The sequence below is a fragment of the Triturus cristatus genome, chromosome 4_1 (genome assembly GCF_964204655.1).
Source record: "Triturus cristatus chromosome 4_1, aTriCri1.1, whole genome shotgun sequence".
NCBI classification, from domain to species: Eukaryota; Metazoa; Chordata; class Amphibia; order Caudata; family Salamandridae; genus Triturus; species Triturus cristatus.
This window is the reverse complement of record NC_140585.1, coordinates 1,202,324,327-1,202,346,548: the sequence shown is the minus strand read 5'-3', so window position 1 is coordinate 1,202,346,548 and position 22,222 is coordinate 1,202,324,327. Positions and strand designations below refer to the sequence as shown.

At 44.9% G+C, this 22,222-nt stretch overlaps 1 protein-coding gene across 3 annotated transcripts in view; it reads left to right on the top strand.

The window, feature by feature from the left end:
- LOC146856387 (17-beta-hydroxysteroid dehydrogenase type 6-like) overlaps nucleotides 1–22,222 on the top strand; it is a 235,332-nt gene that overhangs the window by 176,266 nt on the left and 36,844 nt on the right. The window lies entirely within an intron of this gene.

The window sequence follows — 22,222 nt, the reverse complement described above, 5'->3', positions numbered from 1 at the left end:
AGGGCACTTCTAGCACCCACCCAGGAGTATCTGGTCTTCACTTCACTTTTTCGAACCTATCTGCAGATTCGACTCTCTTCCCCTCTCTTTCTTTTGTAGCAGACCATACCGGGACTGCTACTTCCCATTCTAGGAACTGTTACCCGTCTGTATTCGTGTATAACCTTGAAGCAGGTACAGGACCTCTTCTTCTTTTCTGCTCCTTGTCCCTCCTCCCTCAGTGTGTTTTCTACAAAGTTTTACTACCTACACCATTATACAGAATGAGATTTCACACCCAGTTGAATCCACCACCAGAATGTGCACTACTTTAGGTAGACAGCCTACTATGTCTTACTACACAAATGTATTTGCATTATCTAAGTTGGGTGTGTAATTGTGTTTCACACCTTTATACAACACCACCACCAGATTGTGCGCTAACAAGGTTAGACTGCCCCATGTATTTTACAATACTAATGTTATCTGATTCTTTTAAGATGTATGTGTAATTGTGAATGTGAGAGCCTGCCAAAACAAACAGTAATCACTTCCATATTCGTTTAAATCGTGACGTACCCAGCAACAGGTTACTAATGAACCTAGTGCCATCCTGACTGCATAATTCAGTCCACCATAGTATACTCCGATCCTATGTTGTACATTCTAGGCATTATTCCGTGAGTATATGGCTAACGACTTTGCTCCCTATCGTACTCCCTATGACTAGTGTTAACTATGATCCTAGCGATATCTCTCTTGTTTCTGTCTCTGCTACCATGTAGGAGCTGCCGAGGCCCACAACTTTAATTGTCCAGCACAAAGAATCCCTGCTGATGCTGGTAATTCACATTTCTTGATACATGCCCTATGGATTTACCTCCTTTCCACAACACACCCCAGTAACCCTATACCATTGACTTTAGGTGCCCCTCCCTCCTTCACCTGTCCCCCCGTCCTGAAGAAGACCCCACCTCCAAGACGCTCAGTTGGCTGGTTCAGAAAGGGGTCGAAACGTTGACATTTCCTTTCCTTTTACATCAAACCTGGATGACAATGAAATATTAACTGCGGCAGTTACTTATGATTTTGCATTTCTGTGTGTGCAAGAAATCTGGCTGGATAGGTTTCCTACTATTGTATGTTGATGTATATATATGCACTACCTTTCCACTGCACAACCACTTGCACTGATCCCACTTTTAGCACCTGTCACCTCATGTTATTTGCACCTACGTTTTAAAGTTGCAGAATGTGAAATACAACTTTTCTTGTGAATCATTGAGCTATTGACAATCATTTCCTAAATCATTTTCCATTACTGTATGACATTTCTTGGTGTTGTCATATCTTCTTCTTCTTCTTTTATTTGATCATGTATTGGCTGTTGATACACTGTGAATATTTTCCACTGTGACTATCTTTTTGTGTACTACTATTTACCCGAGTCCAGTGGTCTATCGGGTTACCCCATTGATACATAACTCTTGAGGTTGATCTTAGGCGGCACACACACACATGCCATTGAAATGGTATTGAAGTGGCTTAGATAATAAAATAATTGATGGCGCTTCACTCAGGAAGCAGCACAGATGAGAGGAGAGCAGTCACGCACATGGATTTTTAGGTTTGGCTTGACAAGCATTCATAGGACAGACCTATTTGCATTGCCAATGCTTGTTTAAAACATTTATTTATTTATTCAGACCCTGGTAGGCCCTAGCAGCTGCAACTTCCTACCCGGCATGTTCCGTTCAAAATTATGCACTTTAGTATGCTTCTTGGAACAGTATTCAGACAGAAAGCACACATATTATTTAGCACACTTTGCTAGAGGATTCTTTGATCCTGTGCTGTTCAGCAGCAGCAATAATGCATTACTTCCATCATGAAAGGAAGCAGGCGTATGACAGGTACTATTTGCTGCCCTTTGGGAAAAGAGAAGCATGCCCCTCTTGCACTGTTAAATTGTAGTGCTGAGCTAAAAGGAATCTTGAGGCCGAAGTATTTTAACTGAAATTAATACAGACATAGCTTATTGTGCAAGATCAGTATGGTAGGCGCCACAGCTTCAAGACATGCTGAAACTCAGTTGTTTTCCACGCTCCTAATCCTATTAAAAATAATCCTATTAAAAGTCCTATTAAAAATGAAGTGCAAATGTTTAGTCATAAAATGGGTTAAAGCAATATTAAAATTAATCATATAAGAATATATATATATATACACACATATACATCACTGAAAAAAACAAAGGTTACAGGGATGTTATAGTTAGGCTGATTTTTCACTCCTACAAAACCAGAGAAATTCAGCAGTTATAGTTAGCTGAGCTAACTATAACTCGCCCCCCGCAATGCACTGATTATGACTTCAAACATTACATCCCCCTGGCATGGTCCGCGACAACAATATTTCTGTGGCGTAGAGGGGTTCATGTGGCACTGTTGCAAGAATCTCACCTGACAGGTGCTAAGAGTCTTAGGCTGCAATCCAGATAGAGGGGACAGGTGTAAGATAATTGGATCTCTGCTTTGCCTTGGAAGTCCTAGTGCTTAATTTGAACCAGTGGTTTACGGTGCTCAGCACCAGCACTTAATCATCAACACCAGCGCTTTTCATGAGCACCCGTTAAAGACATATTATTTTTCTTGGAGATTAAGTGATTTGTCAAAAATCACAGGATGTTGAGCCGAAACTTGAACCTGGTTCCCCAGCTCTGAAGTCGGCATATCTGGCCATTATGCCACATCCTCTCCCCACTTTCATCGTTAGTAGTTGGTTCTGTTTTAAGCGGTGCTAATACATGAAAGGGGCTGGTGCAAGCTGCCTCCTGACGAGAGCCCCAGCATTTATTATTTTATAAATTAACCACCAGTCACTGTCCATCAGTTAGTGAACTGATGGACAGTGAGAATAGCATAAACTGTTTGAGTGAGGCTGACTGGTGGGCCTGCCATTAATGGTAGCTTCTTTGACCCCAGCATAGACCAGTCAACATAGTATAACTCCATGCCCAAACTGCTGGCAGAGTGGGCTATTCTTCTCCTAATACTGTGGGGAAACTTTCAACAGTGCACTCAATGTTCAGTTGGATTGCTCTTATCCTTCTTACCCACAATTTCAAGTTTATAAAACTGCTAAGGCCTTAGGTGACTAGCTTGGGAATTGAGCATTAGTTGATGCTTGACATACTAACAACACACATATTGACCACTGATATATAATTTAAATGGTAGCCTACAATACATGGTCTGTTCTGGAAGGGTGCTGCCATAGATATAACACAACCCTCAGGCAACTACCATCCGATGGGAAAGAAGACACACTATCATTCCAACTTGGTGAGTGCAGAGTACAATGCTGAAGGACTTGGTCTTCTGGGCATCTTTGAGGGAGGTCATCTACTAATATGTGAGGACAGGGCTGGACAGCATCATCCCCATACTTTTAATTGACCAGAATAGAGCTATGTTATGTTATGCAGATTTGTAGAGTGCACTATCACCTGGGAGGGTATCCTGGGGCAGAGCAGGTCTGAGTCTAGCAAAATCTAGAGCCTAACCTACTCGAAAAGCCAGGTCTTCAGCTCCTTGTAAATTCATGATGTGAAGAGGAGGCTTTCATGTGTAGTGGCAGGTAATTCAACACTTCTGGAGTGACATAGAAGAAGGCTTGACCGCCAGATCTAGATTTCCTAATGCAAAGGATGTTTGCAAATCGGAGTCTGAACGAGTGAATGTGCCTGGAAGATTGTGGCAGCTGATGCTGGGCCTGTGTTATGTAGTGCCTTTAAGGTGTGGGTAGGGAGTTTCAGTTGTGCTTGTTTGTGTATGGAGAGCCAGTGGAGCTCCTTCAGGTGTGGTGTGATGCGAGTGTCACGGGAAGCTGAGAGTAATTCTGGCCACTGAGCTCTGAATGGTCTGCAGCCTTCTGATTAGTTTTTTCCAGATCCTTGCATGGAGAGAGTTCCCTAGTCCATGCTTGCAACCAGGGCAGGACTGACTGCTTTCCCGGTGCTGTTTGAAAGCAATTTGAACATCTTCCTCAGCCTCTACAGGGTATAGAAGCATGAAGCAGTGATGGTGTTGGCTTCGGTGGTCATGTCAGGGTTGCTGTTGATGACCATCCTGAGGTTCTTGGTATGGGTCGTGGAGGTAAGTGTTGGTTCTAGCTCTGTTGGCCACTAGGTAGAATCCCACAGTGAAGTACTCTTCCCAAAGATCACGATTTCTGTTGTGTAGGTATTCACAGTTTCAGGCAGTGGTACTATAAGCCTCAGAAATGAATTTGGTTATCCAGAACAACAGAAAGATGTCATCCAGGTTGCAAAGGAAGAGCACACCTCGTTATTAAAAATATATTGTTCTTAGATTATGCAGCTTATATAGCAAAGAACCATTGTGAGCGTGATGAATTGGGTTTAAACCTGAGATCCTGGGGATACCCTTGACAACAATAAGGGATGGTTGTGGGGATGTGTGGCACACATACAACAGTATTAATGCTAGTACTATGTTACCTTATACAATGCTTGAAAAAAATGCACACATGAGGAGATGGCAGCATATTTAGAGGGAGTAGATCTACCACAAATGGAGATAGAGAGGAAATGGAACAATTAAATTTGGATCAAGAAATCAGAGAGGCTCTACATGACATACTGGGAATATCCCAATATAAATAATCTCCCACAGGAGCTAAGCAGCATATATCTTAACCAACTGACAAGATAGTGTCCTTGTTGAAGCCAGGAAAATATCAGTTGGATATGACATCACACTGTCCTCTCTTGATCTTGAACCTAGATTACAAAATTCTGGGGAACATCCTGACCCAAAGACTGCTTCCACATATGCCAACGCTTTTTCGTCCATAGCAAAAAGGGTTCTTACCTGGTTGTAGCATATCACAAAATAGTACTCCATTCTGCGATATTGTCTTTAGACACGGAGAACGCCTTCAATTTCCTGAGTTGGCAATATTTGTTTTAGCTTCTCATGAAATTTTGGCTTTGAAAAAAATATATAAAAATGTTGCCCAAGACGGTCACTCTGCCTCTCGCCCCTTGCTGGGGCTAAGCTTGCCTGCTGTTTGCTGTTTGCTGCCCGCAGGAGGACTACACGTCCCAGTGTCCTCTGCGGCACCACGCGCCTGCCGCTGGTGCCGTCACACCATCAAGCACCAGGAGGCGCCTACAAAAAGCCCAAGGAGCTCCCGCAGCGTGGGTCGCAAGGGCGGGCCCGTCTGCACCCGTCCGCGACTGGACGAGACTGGGCTGGGCCACCCTCCTTTGAAAAAAAAGCATTGGAAAACGGTGGAAAAACGGTGAGTGTTCTATCATCGCTGACAAATGTTGCTCTGACCCCGCGTTGTTACATTTGTTGCTGCTAAGCTGTTACTATTACTATGGGGAAACGCACCACATCACAACCAGCACGACCCATGACTGCCAGTATTGACAGCATGCTTCAAAGGGCTGTTAGTATTGTCTCAAGTGAAATTGAGCTTACGGAGCAGCGTCTGTCTATGGGTATTGAGGGACGGTTAGTCCTTGCAATCTTCAGAGGTACAATATCAGAGCATACCGGAGACTTGCCCCAATTGCCCCAACCACAGCTGGAGGGTTCTAGAATTCATCAATCCCCAACTGTCTGTGGGAGCACAAGTGGGCAAGACATAATTGAGGAAGCAGTCATACAATCCGAAACTAATATTGCGACATCGGTGGGAATCCCTGCTGTCAAACGGAAAAGAAAGTCTGTGCCTGGGAAATCAATCGGTAGTAAAAGGAAGCAGCCTATTCGCAGCGCTTCGGCCCGTAGTCAAACACGCCTCTCCACCTGGATACAGCCATCATCAGGTATTGGCACAGCTAAAGTGCCTACACCCACTGTGTCTACACAGACTGTGAAATTGAGTTGCTCTTCTAGTACACAGACTGAAGCTATATGTAGCCTTGAGAACTATGGGGACATTGTTGCAAATATTGCTGCGGCGCTGGTGCCCAAACAAATTACTGAACTTATTGATAAAAAGTTTGTCATGTTACAGAGCCGCCTAGATAACCTGGCTACACTCATAGGGGGGGTTGGTCAACTGAAGGGAAATGTATACACTATAGTTGCTAACAAGGTTGATGTGAGCAGGGCCATTGATAGCGTAGGCCCTGGAACAAGTATTTTATATCCCAAAACTGTGTTGCAAACTGTCAGAGCTACTTTCCCCGCAATCACCCCTTGCTCGACATACGATCAATCTAGGGGTTGTCCTCAATTGCCTTAAGATAGAAATGGTGTTAACAGGTTAAACAGGCCTAGTGGCTTGAATCAGAACAGGCAGTTTAGTACCTCGAGTATTAGTGCTCCTGCCCCCCCCCCCGTTATAAATCGCCCGTCGGGTAATCAGATCTCCTGAGCCTGCCGCCCGCAGCTTGCCCTTACTTTGAAGAGGGATCAGCATGAATCATGGGACCAGTTACACAATAAATGCGCGGATTGGCTATTAAGGCATAGAAGGTTTAACGTATCCGAGATAAAGGATATTATTATGGCACACAGGGTGGGATGGGTCGGTGCATCTACAAAAAATATCGAAGGGGACTGTATTGTAATTAACTTTAGCAGACCTTCATTGGTGAGGCATCTATTGAGGGACTGCGAATGTATTACACCTAATAGCACTAACATATGCAGACTATCCTTTGGTTATTTTTACAAATCAAGTTATGCCCTTTTCACCAACAAGTCCTCTCTAATCACTACCTCTAATAGATTTCAGGCCTTGTCTGGGTTAGATACCCAGGACTGACCATCAACTTTTGGGGAAAATACTGATTCCGCTACTAGGTCACCCCATGCCCTGTCAGTAACTGAGTGCACTATCCCCACAATCCGTTTATCCTCCCTGTGCAAACGAAGGACCTAGCTCACCCAAACCTCCGTATTTTAAGCTGGAATGTTGCAGGGTTGCTCTCTAAACTTCACCAGCCAGATTGGGTACAACTTAATAAGATATCCTTTTATTTTTAGGAAACATGGGCCACCCAAGATTTGCATAGTGAGGTGTTTGAATGCCATAATATCTTAGCAACAACCTCCAAGCAGGGTCGACCATCAATCTGACAGGGGGATGCATTAAAACATAACATACAGATAGCAACAATTTTCAGGGCATCCTACTCAATAGGGGAATTTCCCTTTGGATAATTAATTTTTATAATAATGATTTTCTTTCCGTTCAAATGCACTTTATAAATGTGTTTAATTTTATTGCATCTATCGGAAAATCCAAAGACTCTTTTAAGTTAATAGGAATCTGTCTGGGGGTGTTTTTAATTCTAAGCTATCTCATTCAGGGTTAAGTGACTATTCACATACCAGCAGACAAATATGCAATAGGGGTAGAGAGCTAATGGACCGCTTAAACACCCACAACTTAGTTAATGTTATGGAAATGCTGCAATCACAAAAGATAATGCCCTCCCAGAACCGACAATTAGAGGGAGGGGTTGTTCATCTACAACCGATTATGGTTTTATTTCCCCCGTTTTAGAAGCAAGTTTGCTTAAAGCCGAAATTATGGCCACAACTTTTGGGGACCACAACCCAATACAAATAATGTTACGAATGTCCCCAGTTTCAATGTCTCTGACAGAATGTGGTGCTAGGGATCTATCACCATCCACAGATAATCTTAGACTGGTCTGGCGAGGTGTTAATAACGCAGACCTATTCAGTTCTATTGTTAGGGAAAACATAAATCTTATTAATATCTGTTTAGAGGCCCTGGATCCACACCCTGAGGCTATCAGTTCCTTTACCGAACTCTGTCAAGCCATTAAATCCTTGCTGTCCAAACCTATTTACAGCACAGCGTAAACCTAGATGGTTTAACCAGGAGTGCTCAATTGCTAACAGGAAGCTCTGCAAGGCCCTCCTATCTCAAAATCCTAGGCGTAATGATTTGGTCAAGTCCTTAAGACTGATATATAAGCGGGCTATTGTCAATAGGAAGGAACAGTTATTAACTGATCACTGAGATGCGCTCATTAATGCTGCCAGCTTAAATAATGGGAATATATTTTGGACTGCCATTAAAGAGTTAAAGAGTTAAGATCAATGGGACAACCCTTAATCCCCATCAGCTGCAACATAATAAGCGTTACCTGGGAGAGTCATTTTTCCACTATTTACCAAGCGCCTGCTTTTGAATGTGACCCCTTTATTAATAGGGCGCCACCATGTGTCTCGATATCGATAAATAAGGTTGAGGAGGCTATACGTCAGAGTGCGGGCAATAAAGCTCCAGGCCCTGATGGGCTGCTCATCAATCATATTAAATATAAACCAGATTTTTGGGCCCCACTGTTGTTAAATATTTTTAACAACCTAACCAATGCCCCTCTGCCAAAGACCTGGTCTACTAGCACGATCGTTCCTATTTTTAAAAAGGGCGATCGCACACGATGTAGACCAATCTCCTTCATAGATAACACCCTTAAAATTTTAGGCATAGTTTTGTATACAAACATTTTAATCTGGACAGAAGAGCATCAGATTTTAGAACAATGCCAACTAGGTTTCAGGGGTAAAGTTGGCACGAAGGAGCAATGTCTTAATCTTAATTTGATCATAGGGAAGTACACCATTGCACAGCACTCGCCACTTTATTTAGCTTTTATGGACCTGTCCTCAGCTTTTGATTTTGTCAATAGGTCCGCCTATGGTCCATCCTTTTAGAATATGGACTGGATGAGACCCTTGTTCACCTTTTGGCCTATCTCCATACGGACCTAAAAGCGCTGGTCAGGATTGGTGGTGGGGGAGAAGTTTCCAATGACATCAGTGTAGGTAGAGGGGTCAGACAGGGGTGTGTTCTGGCCCCCCTCCTATTTATCATATATATAAACAACTTACATAAATCACACTTTAGTTTGAGGATTTACAAATTTTATGACCAGCCTTGATTTATGTACAAATTTTAAGAAATCTTGTATAATGTCTTGTGGGCCAAGGAAATGTCCTTTAAATTGTATCTCTGTGGGCGATCAAAAATTAACTTGCATTGTTACTTTTCCTTATCTGGGGATAGTCTTCGCTGCGAACGGTACTTGGTGTGAACACATTGCATACTGCAAAAGTAAGTTCTCGAGGGCCTTTAATTCAATCCTCAGACTTCCCCGTCCTAAAAGATCAGGGACGATTCCAGCTATTCTAAAGATTTTTAAGACTCAGTGCGTACCAATAGCTACCTATGGGGCAGAGGTATGGGGTATTGCCAAAAGTTCTTGCGTCCAATCAGAGGAAAACAGATTTTGTAGAAAACTCTTGGGCGCTCCAATCTACACCCCTCTGTAAATATGCCACAGCGAACTGAAATTAGGATATATTGAAGACATCATAAGGGCTCGCCCTGCACTATTATGGTTAGCCGTAATGAAGAATCCCGAGGCTTCTCTTACAAGGGATATAATAGAGGATTGTCTTTGTTGTGAGAAAGGAATGGACATTCCATGGCTTGCTGGGGTAGTCAAGAGTTTGGAGAGCATCAATTTTGGTAGACTGTTTACCAATCCGAACACAGTTGTAACAATGGACAAAAAAGTTTTAAAGACAGCACTGTACGCACTTTATAGCGTGTAAAGATTAGAAAGGGAATTGAAGAAACAAACTGTCGCAAAATTCATATCCATTGAATACCCTGAGCATTGCCTACCAAGTTATATCGCACTACCTATGTCCCAGTGGGAGAGAGGCCTCCTCTTCCATTTAAGAGCTGGGACAGTAAGGTATTTGCTTTGTTTTCCCTATGGGTACAACACAAAACTTGACTCCCTGCCATGTCCATGTGATTGTCATAGTGGCCAAACACTTTTACATTTTTTATTCTTTTGTAATTATTATATGACATATACTAAATGGCTGTTGATTCCGTATTTTAAAAAAGTGTTACCTATTAACTTAACAGATGCTCTTGATTGTATACTTAAATTGGACAATGCTGAATTGACCTTGCTCATTGGTACTTTCTTGAGAGCAGCCACGGGTGATCGGAAATCCATGTGCGACCTATGAAGTTATTTGTATTTTACTATTCACAATATGCACTTTACCTATGCTTGCTGTCTTTGCTACTTCATGGGTTGGACATTCTTATCTATTTATTTTTCTAATGTGTTTTATCTTGAATATGTCTTACTTTTATGGATACATTGTTATCCGAATAAAGTCTTTGGATTGGATTGGATAAAAATTTTGCTGCTGTTATTTGCCCCGGCAATGAAACCATTTGCCTCCAGGATGTGGCGAGAGGGGTTGGACTGGGGAATTGTGATACTCAAATAGTTTTTTTGTCTGTGAATAAACTTCTAGTTTATATAACACCTATTAGGATGGATATAAATCCTATGGTGAATGATCTACAATGATTTGGAAATATCTCAGGACTCAAACTGAATCGGGAAATGTCCTATTTATACCCAATGAAACCAGACATATCAAGCAGTTTGGTGGGAACCGGGAAAGAAATGATTAAGTGGGAACCCACTTCCTTAATGTATCTGGGGATAAACATCTATCATTCCCGGGGGGTGTATAATAGGGGCATTGCTCTTTCCAAGTGACCTTCTGGACATACCTGCCATTATCTGTAGCCTGGAAATGTCTAAAATGATGATACTCCCCAGGCTCCTTTACTGTTTTGCTGATACTCTGATCATTGTCCCAGGAAAACATTTTTGGGACATGGATTCTTCTCTTAGCTGAGGCCACTCCTATATCCGATGCAGAGTGGACCCAATACATCTTGCAGTTATATGCCATCAATTCCAGTTGAGGGATGTTGTTAGAGTCGAGCGATGAGCCTCCCGCACTATTGGACGTGATTGGCAAACTATACGCCAAGAGTATTCTCCTTCACCTTCAGCACTGGGCATCTGGTGATAACCTTGTTCCTGTGGAGCAAGATGGTTTTCCTAAGAACTGTGAAACCTTATGTACTACCACAGCCCTCCAAACATTGATAGACAAGTATCCTGTGGGTGAGGGAATGGCCGTATAGTCTACCTTTATTGATTTTTCAACAGCGTTTGATAGGGTTGACCATGGGACCCTGTGTAGGAAACTAGTTGCATTGGAGATCCTCGCACATTTGCTTAGCTTGACTGTTGCTCTGCACTCTTCAACTTGGACTCAGGTTCTAATGGTAGGGAACCAGGGTCTGCCAAGCAAAGTAGAGGTGCACAGTGGACTGAAGCATGGGGCTTAATTGCACCCCTTCTTTTCTCCCTTTACATCCATGACCTACCTTGCAGAGTTTGACAGCCTAAGGAGGACCCACCTAAATTAGAAGCACTGATGATGTTGTTATGTTGGATTTAACACCGATAAGACTGCAGAGGCGTCTCTCAAAGTTGGTAAATTAAGCTAATAAAGTCTTTCTAAAAATAAATACCTTTAAGAGTAAAATTATGGTTTTTAGGTCCGGGGGGTACAGAATTAGGAAGGGTTTGTACTGGTTCTTGGGGAATTACAAGTTGGAATTGGTGAAGTTTAATCCATATCTAAGTAGAATATTTGCTAGTAATTGATTAAAACAGGATCACATCAGTTAGTGTAGGAGTAAGGCTTTATCTCAAACCTCTGCCTTACAAGAACTATATCTATGTTGTCGGCAAATGAATTTTGCCCATTTTTTGGTGGTTTATTGGGTTAAGAATCCATCTTCATAGAGTTATGATGATTATGATGATACCGTCAGCCATGCACTGCTCCTGGACAGACTGGCTAGGTTTGGGATAGGAGAGCAAGCCCTCAAATGGTTAACAGCCTTCTTAACAAGAAGGACGCAGAAGATCCAGTTGGCAGACCAGGTCTCAGACGTGGGCATGTTAGCCTGTGGAGTCCCGCAGGGATCAGCGCTCTCTCCGCTCTTATTTAATCTTTACCTACAACCATTGATAGAGTCCCTGGCAAACATGAATTGTAAAGTTTTTAACTATGCCGACGATACTCAGCTGTTGCTGAGTATCGATAATACACCATCGGCTCAGTTCATGGCCCAAGACATACTACGATTTACAGTGAACTGGATGTCGTCCAATTTGCTGAAAATCAATCCAGACAAAACGGAAGTCCTCGTAATCTCAACCTCTACTTCCCCCTGGAATGATTTGTTTTGGCCACAAGAACTAGGACCTACTCCAAAACCGTGCCCTAGTGTCAAGAGTCTTGGGATGAAAATCGATCAGGAACTCTCGATGGCCAACCAAGTATCCGCTGTAGTTGGTTCCTGCATCAATCTGATCAGGCAACTACGTAAACTCGCCCCCCTGCTCTCGAGGAATATGCTGCGAACCATTGTCTCAGCCACAATAGTGTCTAGAATAGACTATGGCAATGCGTTGTACCTCGGCCTTCCAAAGAACTCCATCAACCGTCTTCAGATTATCCTAAATGACGCAGCACGTCTGATTTTTGGAATGCCGAGGAGGACTCATGCCTCCCCTCTGCTCCATAGGCTACATTGGCTGCCTATGGTGCAGAGAGTCGAATTTAAGAGTATGTGTATTTGCCACAAAGCAATCCACGGACAGGCGCCAGCCTACATAAAAGAAAGGCTCGAAATATACGAACCTAAGCGCGCCCTGCGATCGTCCGGATCTTTTCTGCTATCCTGTCCACGTTTCAAGTTAACAACAAAAGGAGGAAGATCTTTTTCAGTTCAGGCTCCTACCATCTGGAATAAGCTACCGGAGGCACTTCGCAGAGAACCCAATCTTCTCCATTTTAGGAAGTCCTTGAAAACCTTACTCTTTAAAGACGCATTCCCATCTCAATAGTCGGTTACTAGATCAGACACCTCTATATTCTTATTTCATCTTTGTTGCTGTACTTGGTCAGTAGCGCTTTGAGACCTGTCGGTGAGTTGGCGCGATACAAAACCCAGTTACAAATTACAAATTACAAATTATGCCTGTAAGGTAATGGAAGAGCAGCATTGGTCCTTTTTAGAGAAGGTTAAAGGGTGCATTTGGTACCAAATCTTGTAATTAGAATTTTTCGGCCATACCATCGGCTTTCCAGCTTGAGTTTGAGCTTTTCTCTATGAACGTGTTTGCTATGGCTGCTGTTTTAAGTTGGGGGAATAACTTACTGTATAGTGAATCTGGTTCCATCAGAGCTGCATTGAAATATGAAATGTTTTACTGTTGGAAGGTAAGAAGTGCTGTCTTTTCAAACTATATGAAAGCTCTGGGTATGTTTGACATTGGTCAGAATGAGATGGTACCCCTTCTGAAGCTCACCTTAGAAAATGTGATTAAAAAATCAATTTATAAAGTGAGCCTGAAAAAAGACATTGTATTGTGTGCTCGGCAAGCCTGGAATAAAATAGTACTAGAGAGTAGCATTTGTAAACAACCACAAACGTATGTGTACTATGAAACCTCCCCCGTGGTGTGTCGCAGAACTATTTTGTTATTAAGTTGTAATCTGCTTCTGTTACAAATTATTACTCGATCAAGGGAGGAACTAGCAAGGGAGGAGAAGTTTTGTGATCTCTGTGGGAGCAGTATTTAAGATTTAAATTATGTCCTTTTTCTATGTCCTCACCTTCATTCATTGTGGCGCCAATTGCTAAGACCATTGTTTTTAAAGTATAGCATAACATTGGTAGCCTAGACCCGGAAATGTCTACTTGTACTACCATCAGAAATAGATAGTGCAAATATTTTTTTACATTATTAAACAATATAAAAATCTTTTTTAAATGTTTGACATTTTGTAATTTCATAATAACTGTCTCTGGTCATAAATTTGTGGAATGTTGCATTTTAGGTCTCAAATACTTTGCATAGTATAAAGAGAATTATTGTATTATTTTGCTTGTTCTGCTGGACGTATTGCACAAATAGAAGTACTGTATTAGTGTTGTATTGTAAAATATTGTGCACTACTTGTTTGTTGCATTTAGTAAGCTTGTTTAGTATTGCGTTATAATGTTTAATTTGTTTAGTATTGCATTATAATATTTAGTTTATTAGATTGCCTATTTGCACTTTTTTCTATCCGTAGGGCCTACTTTATCTAAATTATAGTATAGTTGTACGCCGATTGGTTTCCTCTTGTATTTCATACTTTTATATATTTTACATTGCATGAATTGCTTCTAAAAAAATCTTTATTGTACTTTATGTGGGCCTCCGAGTTCCAAATCATCATACAAATCTTTGAATCTTATAAAAATAAATTACATACAATAAATGGTAAATATAAGTAGTATTTGTCAAAATCAATTGATTGGCATTGAACAAACAGTACATCAGATGGCAGACTATCATATTTTAAACACGGAAGTTTATATTTGATTATATAATGTTTTGTTTTACATTGACATATTCATGCTGGTCGATTGATGTGATCACAAACAAATCAAGCAAGTCTTTTATAGGATTAGGGGGGTGGAGCATGCCAGGCCTAAAGATGGCCGCTAACTAAAGAAGCTCAGTTTGCCGCTTTTACTATCCGCTATTTACTCGCTTCACTCCCGGGGGTAGCCCCACAGAATGCAGCGCCATCGATGCCGCTGACGAAGCGCTCCTTAATGATATGAACTTTGTCCCAAAGTGAGCAGCAGAAACAAAGTTGGCGGCGACCGTGATTTAAGGCCTGGCGTTGCGTGAAGAGGCGGCCTAAAGTGAGGCAAGCAGTCTGCGGTAAAGACTGACAGAGCGTTTGCTGGCTTGTCTCCGGCATGCAGCTCATCGACTGGGCCCCTCCTGAACTACGGTGAGGGGAGGTGTGTTCAAGAATCTAGATGTCGGCCCTTGGAGTGATTGCGAGACACGGACCGAGCCCAGGCCTCCAAGGGGTCCTCTGAGAGGTAGAGGATGGCTCCCCAGCACGAGTGCCCATTAAGGGTGAGACGCGCAGGCACCTATATCTGGGGCCTTTTTCCGGCATCTTCTTGCGGCTCTGGATATTGGAAGTGTTGCTCCCTGACACCGGAGCCCTCTGGTGGCGTCTACACCTGCAGCCTGCAGTGGGCCTGGTGCGCGTGGGCTGAGAAACGTGGCGCACCAACAAAAGCAGCATGGTGAGACCTGGTTGCGCTGCTTTCTCTGCTGTGCACTTGCCGTAGCTGTGCTACGCTGTGGAGGGTCCTTTCACTGCAAAACTGTGCAATATTAGCCTCCAACACTAAGACGTGGACTTACCTCCCAACGCAATATTGTGGGGCGACTTCAATAGGGTCCGGGCCGGATAAAGGATAAGCATAGGCCTTCCCAGTGGCTGAGATTCAGAGAGCAAACATATTAACTACTTTGCGGCTCAGAGAGGGTACTCGCCACAGATGATTTGGCGGTTCCACGACTACTGAGGGCTGCAGCAAGATGGGAAAATTAGACAAGACACAAACTAAACTCCAATTCGAGCAATGGACATACAGGCATAGGGAGAAATCTGCAGACAACACTTCGACAATGCCCATTGATGAACCTGAAGACAGTGGGGACATCAAGCAAATACTAGCAGTGATGAAAAATAGCTTATCCACAACTGACGGTAAAATAGATTCATTATCATACAGGATGGACCGAATGTCCGAAAGACTAGATAAGCACGCCTGGACATGGCGGGATACCGAGTCTCGGAAGTAGAAGAAGCGCAGATGGATACCGACAGTGCACTGAGGCAGATGGGTAAAGTCCTAGCTCTCCTGCAAGATAAGGCCAAGGACCTGGAGGCTAGGTTGCGACGCAGTAACCTACGCATAGTTGGCCTTCCGGAAACCACTGCAACAGGTGTAATAGAGTTATTTGTTAAAAAGTTACTTACAAACCTGCTGGGATGTGAAAATTTTTCATCCATGTTTGTCGTGGAACGAGCACATCGCTCCTTGGGCCCTAGGCCTCCTCCAGGTGCTCCACCGCAACCTAGCATAGCCAAATTGCACAACTACAGGGACAGATGCTGCTTTTGAGAAAGGCGAGAGAGTTGGGGGGAACTTTGATTCAGGAGCTCCTCCATTTAGTTGTTTCCAGACTTCACGCTTAAGGTGCAAGTGGCAAGAAGGCATTCCGCCCCAATGAAACACAAGCTACGTGAGCAGAATATAGAATATGCAATGCTGTACCCAGCAAAGCTACGAGTTAACTTTGATGGTAAAGCAAGGATCTTCACAGACCCCAAGCCCCTCCAAAAGGCCCCTAAGGAGCTGAGCAAAACCTACCTACCTAAGAAGGGCTCGAAGAGAACGACTGACAATGAACTGATCTCACCTGACCTTCAAAACAATTTCAGCTGAAGGTCATTGAAGACGTTACGAGGTCGGTGCAGGGGGATTTGGGGTGCTCTGTGTGGTGCTCATGTCCTTGGTAAGCTAAGTGGGGCGCTATCAGACTGGCAATGGTTGATGAGTGTGTACGTTGCACCACACACAATACTAGGGCTTTGACATTGTCCATTTGACTCTGGGGACTGTTTTGAAGGGATACTTTGCCCGGGTGGAAGGCTTCAATTGACGCTTGGTGTGGGTGGTTGTCCCCGGATGAGTGACATTTACTAGTAAATGGCGGCCGGAGTATCTCTGGTAAAGGTTGAGGCACTGGCCGGTAACACCTGCCCCTGCGTGTCACGCACAGTTTGGTTGAACATTGTATACCTTTTATTTTTGTTTATCCCTTTAATCCGGGAGTCTCCTGTGGCGGAAGCCGGGAGTGAATCTGCTTATTTTAAAAATTTGTGTTGTGTGATACCCTGTATTTTAAGACCACCTACCTGTGCACTAAAACAGCGCTCCGAGCGCTGCAACGAACGCTACCTTCGCCATTACTGAGGGCGAGGCGCCACGGCGGACACGCCCACCTCATCTGGCCACGCCCCCTCCTGACACTATAAAGTGCGCGCAGCTGGAAAGCGCGTCACTTTAATCCGGGAGTCTCCTGAGGCGGAAGCCGGGAGTGAATCTGCTTATTTTAAAAATTTGTGTTGTGTGATACCCTGTATTTTAAGACCACCTACCTGTGCACTAAAACAGCGCTCCGAGCGCTGCAACGAACGCTACCTTCGCCATTACTGAGGGCGAGGCGCCACGGCGGACACGCCCACCTCAGCTGGCCACACCCCCATGATTCCTCTCACACGGACATAAAAAGATGTGTCTTGCTAGGAAGCGCAGCGGACGGGCGCAGCGGGCGCGCCAAAGGCAAGCCCGTCTGGGCCCGTCCGGGCCTGGACCGGGCCCAGGGCCAGTCCCCCTGCCTCTTCCACTAGCCCCGGCCGCACCTGCTGGACCCATGCCCAACTTCACCTACTTAACACGCGCCATTGCTTGACTAGCTCTCGCTGCATCCCAAACCACCTGGAGACCACTCATTACTACTGCTCGCAATGCAACTTCACTCTTCCACCCTGCCAACCTTGCCTCTCTCCATGTCCCCCACTACAGCTACCCTTCTCTAATCAGCGCACCCTGAAAGCAGGCTTGATTAATTGCCGCTCTCTTCCCCGGCATGCCAATGACATCTGGATGTCCATCTCGTCTGATGAATGGGATATTCTCTTTCTCACCGAGTCTTGGATCACAGACTCCTCCTCTCCGGATATCTATCTGGCTATCCCCCCAGGTTATGATATAAAATGCCTGAACCGGGCTGGTGGTAAGTCTGGAGGCGGTCTAGCCGTCATTTTTAAATCCTTTTTCCAGCTGACTTTTACCAACCTCATTAACATTGGTACAATTGAAGCCATGTACTTCTCCATTTCCGACTCCGCGGCAGTTATCCTGGCTGGCACACTAGTCTATAATCCCCCCCGTCACTTCCCCCTCCCTCACTGCCCTCGTCCACCAACTGGCTGACTTATCTCTTAAACACCTATACTTCATTGTCCTGGGCGATTTTAACCTCCACATAGACAACCCGCTCTGTGCGAAGGCAACCAACCTGCTGGAAACTATGGATAGCCTCAATCTCAAGCAATTAGTTGTAGGTCCCACCCACGTGGCTGGCCACACTCTGGACCTCATATTCGCCAATTTTCCACTTATCACTGTCCTCCCGCCCCTCCCTCTAACTTGGACTGATCATTACCTCATTCCATTCTCTCTCACCCTAGGACGAAAATCTGCCCCTTTGGCCCCTAGGAAGGAGCTGGGAAGAAAATGGCACAAGGTTACATGCGCCACCTTGGACCCGATATTCCATTTTCAGTCGGAGTATCTCTCCCCAGACATTGATGAAAATGTCTCTAGGTTGAATGCTACCCTCGTTGTAGCGATTGAGTCTATCGCCCCCCAGAAAATCATCACCTCCTCTAGGTCGCGACCCGCGGCTCCCTGGTTTTCCACCTCCCTTCGGGAGGAGAAAAGCAGATGCAAGGCTCTCGAACGCAAGTGGAGATTAAACTACGACCTCGAAGCCAAACTTCAATATAGAACGGCCCTAAAAAATTTCCTTAAACAAAAAAAAAGCGCGATGAAAGACTACTTTGCCTCTCAAATTAATAAAGCTAAAAATTCATCTAAAACGCTCTTTAGCATTGTTAAAGATTTTATTAACCCTCCGGCCAGGGCCCCCCAGAATACAGCGAGCCAGGCTCTTTGCGAGGGACTCTCAGACTACTTTCTCGAAAAGATCAATAAACTCTGTGTCTCCTTCCCCACAGGGCCTGTCACCTTGCCTTCCCCCACCTGTCCCCCAGAGTCACCGTCCTTTCTCTCATTTAACAAACTCAACCAGGACGAGGCTATCAGACTACTTATGCACTGCAAATCCGGTGCCCCCTCTGATCCTGTCCCCGCAAAAATCATGGGAGAACTGGCGCCTTCACTCGCCTGCCCCTTCCTCTCCATCTGGAATGCCTCCCTTCACCATGGCTTCTTCCCCACCACCTGGAAGGAGGCCTTGGTGATCCCTATTTTAAAGAAAACAGACGCAGATCCCACTGTTTTTGCTAATTATCGTCCCATTTCCCTTCTTCCTAAACCCGCCAAAGTTCTGGAAAAAGCCGTGCAGTTACAACTCACGGAATACCTAGAAAACCACTCTCTGCTGCATGGATCACAATCCGGATTCAGAGCCGGATTCAGCACTGAGACGGCCCTGCTGGAAGTATCCGAAACAATTCGAGAATGCGTGGACAGGGGCGAGGAGGCCATGCTGGTTCTCCTCGACCTGTCCGCAGCATTTGATACGGTCTCTCACCCCATCCTCCTTGACCGACTTAAGCAGATAGGCATTGGTGGCACTGCCTTCAGCTGGATTGAGTCCTTCCTCTCATCCAGAAGTCAAAGGGTACTGCTGCGCCCCTTCAAGTCTGAGAAAAAGCCTCTGTCATGTGGGGTGCCGCAAGGCTCCGCCCTCAGCCCCCTGTTCTTCAACGTCTATCTTGCCCCCTTGGCCGACGTTGTGGAGTCCTACGGAGTCAGGGTGGTCTCTTACGCTGACGACACACAGTTGGTGTTCTCCTTCAGGGACCACTCGGACTCCGCCTTCGTCAATTTTCGCCAATGCCTTAACAACATCAGTGTCTGGATGACCGCGAACCACCTCAGATTGAATGCAGATAAAACGGAGGTTCTGTTTTTTAATCAGAAAACCTCCATCCCCTCCTCTTGGTGGTGGCCCACGGCGCTCGATCCCGCCCCGTCCCCCGTTCACTCAGCTCGGAATCTAGGTTTCCAATTTGACGACTCCCTGTCATGCAAAACCCAGGTTAATAAAGTCACCTCCTCCTGCTTTATGAAACTGCGCATGATAAAAAAAATCCTTCCCTATCTCCCCCTGGATTCCCGCCGTACAGTCACCCAAGCCCTCATCACGTCCCACTTGGACTATGCCAATAGCCTCTATGCTGGTGCCCCCCAGTACCTGATAGGCCGGCTGCAGATTGTCCAGAATGCCGCAGCCAGACTGATCGGTAATATCCCGTACCGTCAATCTGTCTCTGCTTATCGGAAGGAACTCCACTGGCTTCCAGTGGCTAGCCGCATTCAGTTCAAGGTCCTCACCCTCACCTATCGAGCCGTCAACGACTATGGACCTACTTATCTGAAAAAACGGGTCTCGATTTCCCGCTCCACCAGATCCCTGAGATCTAATGACCTCCGCCTCCTGATCTCGCCCCGTTTTAGATTATCTAGAACTGGTGGCAGAGGGTTCAGTGTCATTGCTGCCAAATTGTGGAACTCCCTTCCAATTGAGCTGAGATTCTGCCCCTCTGAATCCATCTTCCGAGCCAAACTTAAAACCTGGCTCTTTTCCGGACTTTAGTCTCTCCACTGCTCCCCCTGTTTCACTCCCCCTTTCCCTTGGTAACTCTGGATTCTAGCGCCGGGACACCCCTTCGGGGGTAGCTGCGCGCTCTACAAACCACATAAAATAAATAAAATAAAAATAAATCCCTGCGGGAGCGCTAGGGAGAGTTTTATTTTAGTTGGTTGCCGGGGGTTGGACATAGTCTACTCATGCTCTGTTGGGTAAAGCATGGCGTGGGTGGGGGAGGGAGGGTTATTTGTTTTGATTTCACAGCGTGCATAGACAGGATAGATGTGGGAGTTGATATCAGGTGGTTTAGTAAAGTGCGAACAGTAGATGCCAATAGAACCCGACATAAATGATGCAAGGCGGCACAGGGCGTAATCACAAAGACAGAATGCGATTCATCACCTGGAATGTTAGAGGCCTAAATGATTATAGAAAGCTGTGCAAGATCATGGCCTTCCTTACAAGACATGATATCGACGTGGCTCTACTTCAAGAGACACACTTGCCCCCAAAAAGCTGCATGCTTACAAGGAGGCGACTCCTCTGTGCATTCCAGGCAGCTGGATTCACTTCGTACACCAGAGGGGTAATCACCTGGTCTAATCCAAAATCAGGGATCTCTTTATACAAACTAAAAGTGGATCTATATGGTAGATACGCAATTTCGAGGTGCCACAGGAAAGGCTTAGATGTTCAGGTTGTCAATATATATCGCCCTAATTATGACAACACTCAATTTTATAGGTCATTACTCACACAAACTCAAGGAGGCTCGTCATTGCCACAATTATGGGGAGGAGACCTGAGCTGTGTGTTAGACCCGCTCCTGGATAAATTGTGCTGCCCCCTAGGCGCCCGTCAACAGCAGCAAAAACTATATGTGATATAGCCACCCAGTTGAACATGATTGATGTCTGGAGAGCTAGATCCCCGAGAAGGGTGTGTTCATGCATTATTCTGCTCCTCATGATCTACACACCAGAATAGATTATTGGCTGATCTCTGGATCGTTGTTGCCTCATGTTCGCGAATGCACGGTGCTACGGCGTTCATTCTCTGATCATTCCCCGATAATATTGGAGGTGGAGATTCCACCGTGAGGCACAAACCCCTTTGCCTGGAGATTTCCCCCGTACTCCCTACTGGACACGGCTTTCAAAGCCGAACTGGCTACAGCGATCACATACTTTTTTGACATTAATGGAGGCTCAGTAGAGCACTTTTCCACAGTATGGGAGACATTTAACGTATATATTAGAGGGGTAGTCATAAATAAACATGTGGGAGTCCTGCGCTCCATTAGGGGCTTACTCTCCCTGTTGGAAGGCCAGCTGGGTAGACTAGAACAGGAGGCGCTAGAAGGGACGGACCCACAGGTTATAGAGGCATTGAAGAAAACACTGGCCGAATACCATGTGGAAGTGGATAATGAAGTGAAACATGGGAAAGTATGCCGTAGCTAAAACATATGGCGAGGCGGATAAGCCGTGATCGGCCCTGGTGGCCCTAGCACGTCGACAGAGAGAATCTGGCGTGGTTACAGAGCTACTGGGGGAGGACGGGTGCCCACTACGCGAGCCTTTGGAAATCGCTAACAGATTCAGCAGGTACTGTGGGGATTTATACAACTCCAGGGTGGATGGAGAATATTTGATGAGGCTTTTTGACTTCACTGAGATACATATTGCTTTGAATTCAATGCAAAAAGGGAGTGCTCCGGGACAAGACGGACTCACAGTATCCTTCTATAAAGCCTATAAAGTACTTGTCCCACATCTGTGTACACTGTTCGAAGAAATCAGTGAATCAGGCATTATGCCACATACTATGAGGGAGGCCCTAATCCTTACGCTGCTCAAACCTGGAATGCTCATCCTATAGGCCGCTTTCAATTTTAAATGTGGATATGAAAATATTTGCCAAAATCCTAGCAAATAGACTAGCGCCATTGCTTCCGACGTTGGTTCGCCCTGA